Source organism: Oncorhynchus gorbuscha, linkage group LG13 (genome assembly GCF_021184085.1).
Source record: "Oncorhynchus gorbuscha isolate QuinsamMale2020 ecotype Even-year linkage group LG13, OgorEven_v1.0, whole genome shotgun sequence".
In the NCBI taxonomy this organism is placed as follows: Eukaryota; Metazoa; Chordata; class Actinopteri; order Salmoniformes; family Salmonidae; genus Oncorhynchus; species Oncorhynchus gorbuscha.
In genome coordinates this window covers 25798656-25805457 of record NC_060185.1, presented here as the reverse complement: position 1 = coordinate 25805457, position 6802 = coordinate 25798656, and the positions used below count along the sequence as shown (strand labels likewise).

The following is a 6802-nucleotide window of genomic DNA, read 5'->3' as shown; positions in this document are numbered from 1 at the left end:
GTTTGAAATATGCAAGGGGAGGAAAGGCATCATCAAACACTTCAGACATTTCCACTTTCTTTCTGGGTCTGGTCTGTGTAACCTCCCCATCATGCTCTACTCGCTGTGGTGTGCTGGTGTAGTCTAGACGGTCCCCAACTCTGTCCGATCCGTCGGACGAGACGACACCACCCTAAACGTCTGGTACAAATCACAACCATAGAGCCTCCCTGGGGCCGCCGACTCGAGCCCCAGCCAAGCCTGTAGTTTGCAAACAGTGTGAACTCCCATCACGCGTCAATTTCTGTCTGCTGTTCTCACTATGCTAGCTGCTAGCTTTTAGAATCACCTAGCTAATACAGTGTTTTTGTTATTACTTGTAGAATAAATACATTGTATTATTAGTACTATGTATTTGTACTATATTGCTGAAGTAGATGCAATATTTTGTTAGCATTTCCACAAAAAAATATTTACATTTAATTATAGTAGCCTTAGTAGCCTTTAATATAGTTATTTGTGCCATTTAAAACACCACCCCTAGAAAATAAAATAGATAAAATACATATAGAAATGCCCCCGTTATTGCATTACACTCAGTTGAAAAGTGACCAGAAACAATCTGTATCTAAAACCATTTCATCTGAAAACCGCCTGATTGAAATCTCTTCATTCCTTCATGTCAATGCTAAAGATCCATCATGGTGTCTGTTGTTCATTTTTTTCTTTCACTGTATTTGACTCTCATTCTCTCCCTATTTTTGTTCTGTTACCATTGTTTTAATGTGTTTCTCATCTTTGTCCTTAGTTGCTGTGGTCATTCATTCTTGTTTCTCTCTATCTTTCTCTCTCTCTGTGAAGCCTCTCTGCCTTGCTCTAAGTCAGCTGTTTTTGCGCCACACCTCCTCCTCCCAGGTACTCTTGCTCTTTGACCTTGTGACCCCGAGGTCAAGCAATCTCATCCCCCTCAGTAAAAATACACCAAAACAACTAATCCAATGTGAAAAGGGAGAAACCCACTAACTGTACCCAGGGCCAGAATAGCAATTTAAAGTCTGCCACCCACTGCCAAGCAAAGAGTAATCCAATCCGTTGGTAATCGTGTTGTTTGTGCTGTTTGTGCTGGTGTGGTTGTAAGAAAGGAGCTGGGGCAGAATCCCCATTCAACAATAAAAGGCTTTTTAGAGGGTAAATTGTGTTCTCTGTCTGACATTGTAGTGGAAGCTGGAGATGTTGATTTCATTCAGGGTGAGATTATTCCTTTAGTTTTATACCAAAGCTATGGCACAGCGCCAGCTGCTGTTCAACAGTAGTATTGAATCTGAGTGACTGACTGCAAATGACTCTCCCCTCCCTTCTCTTCTTCCCTCTGTCCAGGCGTGGATAAAGAGAATGTGCAGCTCTCCCCCAGCGCAGCTCTCTCCACCAGTGGACGGACCCGCCATGGCTCTGCCAGTCAGGTGCAGAAACAGCGCAGCGCAGGCAGCTTCAAGAGGCCTTGTGTCAATAAGATGGTATGAGACAAAGAGATGGAGAGTGAGAGATGGAGAGAACCATAGCCATCCAAAGGCCCACCATGCAACACATCTTGCTGCACTCCTCTTTTTACGATGAATGATGAAGTCAACCTGAGGATCAGTGTTGTATTGTGGAAGTAGCTGCATGTGTCCCTGTGTTAACCTTTGTTTGTCTTGCATCTGGAGCGCCATCGAGAGATGGCTTCGGATGGATTAAGTTGTTATTCACGGACAGAAATGTGGTCCCGGTTTTAAAAATGTATTTTTAGCCATTAAAAGGACTGAAACTGTCAATGTGACTGAAATAAGCTGTTGAATTCTCAATGAATCCAGGTCCATATATAATGTATTCAGTGTAAGAACTGGACAACATAATGTTTGGGGAGTGCTGCATTATGTGACATAGGAAGACAACTGGGCGAATCAATGTGGACGTCCATGTTGAACCATTATGTGACATAGGAAGATGACTGAGCGAATCAACGTCCATGTTGAACCATTATGTGACATAGGAAGATGACTGAGCGAATCAATGTGGATGTCCATGTTGAACCATTATGTGACATAGGAAGATGACTGAGCGAATCAATGTGGACGTCCATGTTGAACCATTATGTGACATAGGAAGATGAGGAAGATGTTGAACCTGACATAGGAAGATGACTGAATCAATGTGGACGTCCATGTTGAACCATTATTATAGGAAGATGACATCAAGGAAGAACCATTATGACATAGGAAGATGACTTGGTGAATCAATGTGGACGTCCATGTTGAACCATTATGTGACATAGGAAGATGACTGGGCGAATCAATGTGGACGTCCATGTTGAACCATTATGACATCATCGTGCCGAGGGGAGGAAAAAATTAGGATTTTGGACCTGTATACTGAAGGACAGCCTCTTGCCTCCACTCCAACCCTACGGTCTACTCCAAAACAACCCCACTACCGCCTTCACACAGCAAGGCTGCAGCAGCCATTCACCACTTCCATCTATGCAGGATAGCTCAAATTACCAACCAACGGATGGATAGTCATGCTGTTTGCAAAACCTTCAATCCACAGTCTTGAAACCTGGATTTGGACACACATTATCATTTAGATTCTTCCCAGTTGTGTACATATGTATGTATATAGATGTACAGAAAGGATATACATTATATAACTAGTCCAAATAATAATAATAATAATAGGGTTGTTTTATCCATGGTGTGCCTTCGTCAGGGTTTTCCAATGTGAATAATTATGTGTGGAATAAAGTGAAGCCTTTCTTGGGGAAAAGAACATGTACTAATCATTGACTATTATGTTGACTCTAGGTGAATGCTCTGTAGAGCTGCTCTGTAGAGCTGCTTGTTAACTGTATGTCATGATAGTCAAATGTACAATCATCAATAATACCCTGCTGCCTGAAAGTATTTAACCTGTACAGATGGATAGTCCTCACTAAATATTGAAGTTATTTCTTTTGAAATGTTTGCCATGCAAGAGTATGAATTTCAAGACACTAGATAAGACTTCGCAACCTTGTAAATATTGAAAGGCCTTTATTGATTTGTATCATGTTTTCTCTATATTGCATTTGGATTAGTTTACAGTTCCGACCGTGACTAGGAAAATTAAGTAATATGCACAAAAATTGCCAAAACCTATCAGTAATAGCAACTATGTGAATGCTTAAATGGTCGTGACATTGATCACAATGTTGAAGTCTACCACCTGTCTAAGATTATTCTTAAATAAAGGTTCAATAAGGTAATTTGTTTAGTTAAAGGTGCAATTTAGGTTAAAGGTGAAATAAAAAGTACAACATTAACAAAAAAAAGTTCAATTAAAAATAAATGTGTGATAAAGAATTGATCGTTTTGAAGTTCTGGTTTGATAAGATATGTTCTCCTGATTTCCTGTTCACACACATGGGTGTCTCTTTCTCTGGTTGAATGAGGTCTATCTATGAATTTTCTCCTATCGCCCAATGAAAGGTATTGAGGGAAATGGGGGCAGCCATTACTTTGTTGTCTAAAGGTTGTTGTTCCTCCTGTAAAGTACCAGACTCATTCACTCCCTTCCCCTTCATCCTAACCTTTCCATTTGTGCAGATCCATAATGTAGAAGCTACATGGTGGAAGTTATATACCCATCTGCATTCCAGACCCTTTGGATCTGCAGACATGGAGGGGTAGAGATTTGGAACGGTGGTTACTTAAGTCAATGGGACAGGACCTCAATCCCAGACGTTCTTGCAGCAGATGCAGGAACACCGCACGAAAGACTAGCTTGCACTATGGGAAGGAGGATTCTTTGTATTTGGTTTCCCACTTCACAACATGTTGTGTTGAAATTTCATTGTGACAAATGAATGTCCCCATATGGCACTGCAGCTTCCACAGCATCATCCTCTCAAAGGAAGGGGCCCAATCCTTACTTGAGATTTGTGGATGCAAATCTCCCATATATATCAATGCAAGGTGCTTTAGATGAAAGTGCCAGTTGGCTTTCTTCCCAGTTGGTTTACCTCTAATACCTGAGTCTCTGTGTACCTCTCCAGAAAGTCATACCTGAGTCTGTGTACCACTCCAGAAAGTCATACCCGAGCCCCTGTGTACCACTCCAGAAAGTCATACCTGAGTCTGTGTACCACTCCAGAAAGTCATACCCGAGTCCCTGTGTACCACTCCAGAAAGTCATACCTGAGTCCCTGTGTACCACTCCAGAAAGTCATACCTGAGTCCCTGTGTACCACTCCAGAAAGTCATACCTGAGTCCCTGTGTACCACTTCAGAAAGTCATACCTGAGTCCCTGTGTACCACTCCAGAAAGTCATACCTGAGTCCCTGTGTACCACTCCAGAAAGTCATACCTGAGTCTCTGTGTACCATTCCAGAAAGTCATACCTGAGTCCCTGTGTACCACTCCAGAAAGTCATACCTGAAGTGCTGTATGCCACTTCAGAAAAGATTGGACACAGTTAAATATGTGTGTGTACTGTTCTAATTTAAGTTCTTGACCCATACATGTGGCCAAATTGTTTCCAGCCCTTTCTGTGGAATAGCCTTAGTTGTACTCCTGTTGTTTTTTATTTCAAATTTCCCCTGAATATATTTATGAAGGATGCAGGTGTGGTTTACCACCATGGAAACCGTTTGAATTGAACAAAGGAGTGAATGAGGAAAGGAAATTAAAGGAAGAGACGGGACTTCAAGTGTTACTGACTATTTGTAAAGGGAAAACTGAAATATACACTACATGACCAAAGGTATGTGGACACCTGCTCGCTGTACATCTCATTCCAAAATCATGGGCATTTAATGGAGTTGGTCCCCCTCTGCTGCTATAACAGCCCCCACTCTTCTGGGAAAGCTTTCCACTAGATGTTGGAACATTGCTGTGGGGACTTGCTTCCATTCAACCACAAGCGCATTAGTGAGGTCAGGCACTGATGTTGGGCATTTAGGCCTGGCTCGCAGTTTGTTTCAATTCATCCCAAAGGTGTTCGATGGGGTTGAGGTCAGGGTTCTGTGTAGGCCAGTCAAATTGTTCCACAATGATTTTGACAAACCACGGGGACATTGTCATTTTGGTACAGGGAAGGGCCTTCCCCAAACTGTTGCCACAAAGTTGGAAGCACAGAATTGTCTAGAATGACATTGTAAGCTGTAGCGTTAAGATTTCCCTTCACTGGAACTAAGGGGCCTAGCCCAAACCACGAAAAACAGCCCCAGACCAGTATTCCTCCTCCACCAAACTTCACAGTTGACACTATGCATTCAGGCAGGTAGCGTTCTGCTGGCATCCGTCTGTAGGACTGCCAGATGGTGAAGCGTGATTCATCCCGCCAGAGAACACATTTCCACTGCTCCAGAGTACAATGCGGCAAGCTTTACACCACTCCAGCCGACGCTTGGCATTGTGCATGGTGATCTTAGGCTTATGTGTGACTGCTCGGCCATGGAAACCTATTTCATGAAGCTCCCAACCAAAAGTTATTGTGCTGATGTTGCTTCCAGGGGCAGTTTGGAATTCGGTAGGGAGTGTTGCAACCACGCTACACGCTTAAACACTCGGTGGCCCCGTTCTGTGAGCTTGTGTGGCCTACCACTTTGCGGCTGAGCTGTTGTTGCTCCTAGACGTTTCCACTTCACAATAACAGCACTTACAGTTGACTGGGGCTGCTCTAGCAGGACAGCAATTTGACGAACTGACTTGTTGGAAAGGTGGCCTCCTATGACGGTGCCACGTTGAAAGTCACTGAGCTCTTCAGTGAGGCCATTCTACTGCCAGTGTTTGTCTATGGAGATTGTATGGCTATGCGCTCGATTTTATACACCTTTCAGCAACATGCAATTTACTCAATGAAATATCAAGGTGTATGTATGTATTGTTTTTGAATCCCTGTGACCACTAAGATTAGACAACTGGCAGGACATATCGTTTGGGTGAATTCATCAACAGAGTAACTGTCATAAGAACGTGTCAGTTTTGAATAGCTGCCTTCAGGATCTAGGATGGCCACTTGGTGTCCATCGGGATGACAAGGACATATATTGTGAGTAACCATAGACTCTTAAATGAGTGGTTGACATGCTCTATTCTGATTCACAGTGAAGGGTTTTGTGGAGTTGAATATCCTCAAATGTGGCATGTTTTATGTCTCTAGTGTTGGTGGATGTTTTTTTTAAGCGGAATGTTCAACTATGTAAATATTTTCTGTACAATTTTAGAATGTTTATTTCCTGCACTGTAAATACGTGATATTGTATAATACTGCTTTACAAAAAAGCTACAAGTTGCTGTATAATGTGTGAAAAATACACCTAATTATTCCAGTGTTAGTAATTAAAGTTTAGCTCTACTTAATTGCCTTTCTTTTTTCTTTTCTTTTTACACAATCTGAAGTTATGGGTTGTAGAAGTGCTCATGAACTAAATCTACAATGCCGAGGACAATCGATGTCTATGGGACAATCACAATTGCATACTCCTCTCACGCCCTCTCCTCCTCATTGGCGTAAAAGGTCAGAGGGGAGGGACTTCTCTCTTTCTCGTCCAATGGTTTTTGAGAAGGCGGCGAGGAGAGGACGCAAGGAGGGTGTCATTGAGATTTTCCCAGAGGTTGGTGGTTCCTTGATTGGGGAGGACGGGCTCTTGCTAATGGCTGTAGCAGAACCGGTGGAATGGTATCGACTACATGGTTTCCATGTGTTTGATTCCATTCCATTTACTCCGTTCCAGACATTTATGAGCCGTCCACCCCTCAGCAGCTCTGGACTTCTCTCCATGTCCAATGATACAGAGACCATGTA

The 6802-nt window shown here is 42.7% G+C and overlaps 1 pseudogene; it reads left to right on the top strand.

The window, feature by feature from the left end:
* Positions 1-2127, top strand: part of LOC123992628 — a 131350-nt pseudogene extending 129223 nt beyond the window's left edge.
* Positions 2128-6802: the final 4675 nt, after the last annotated feature.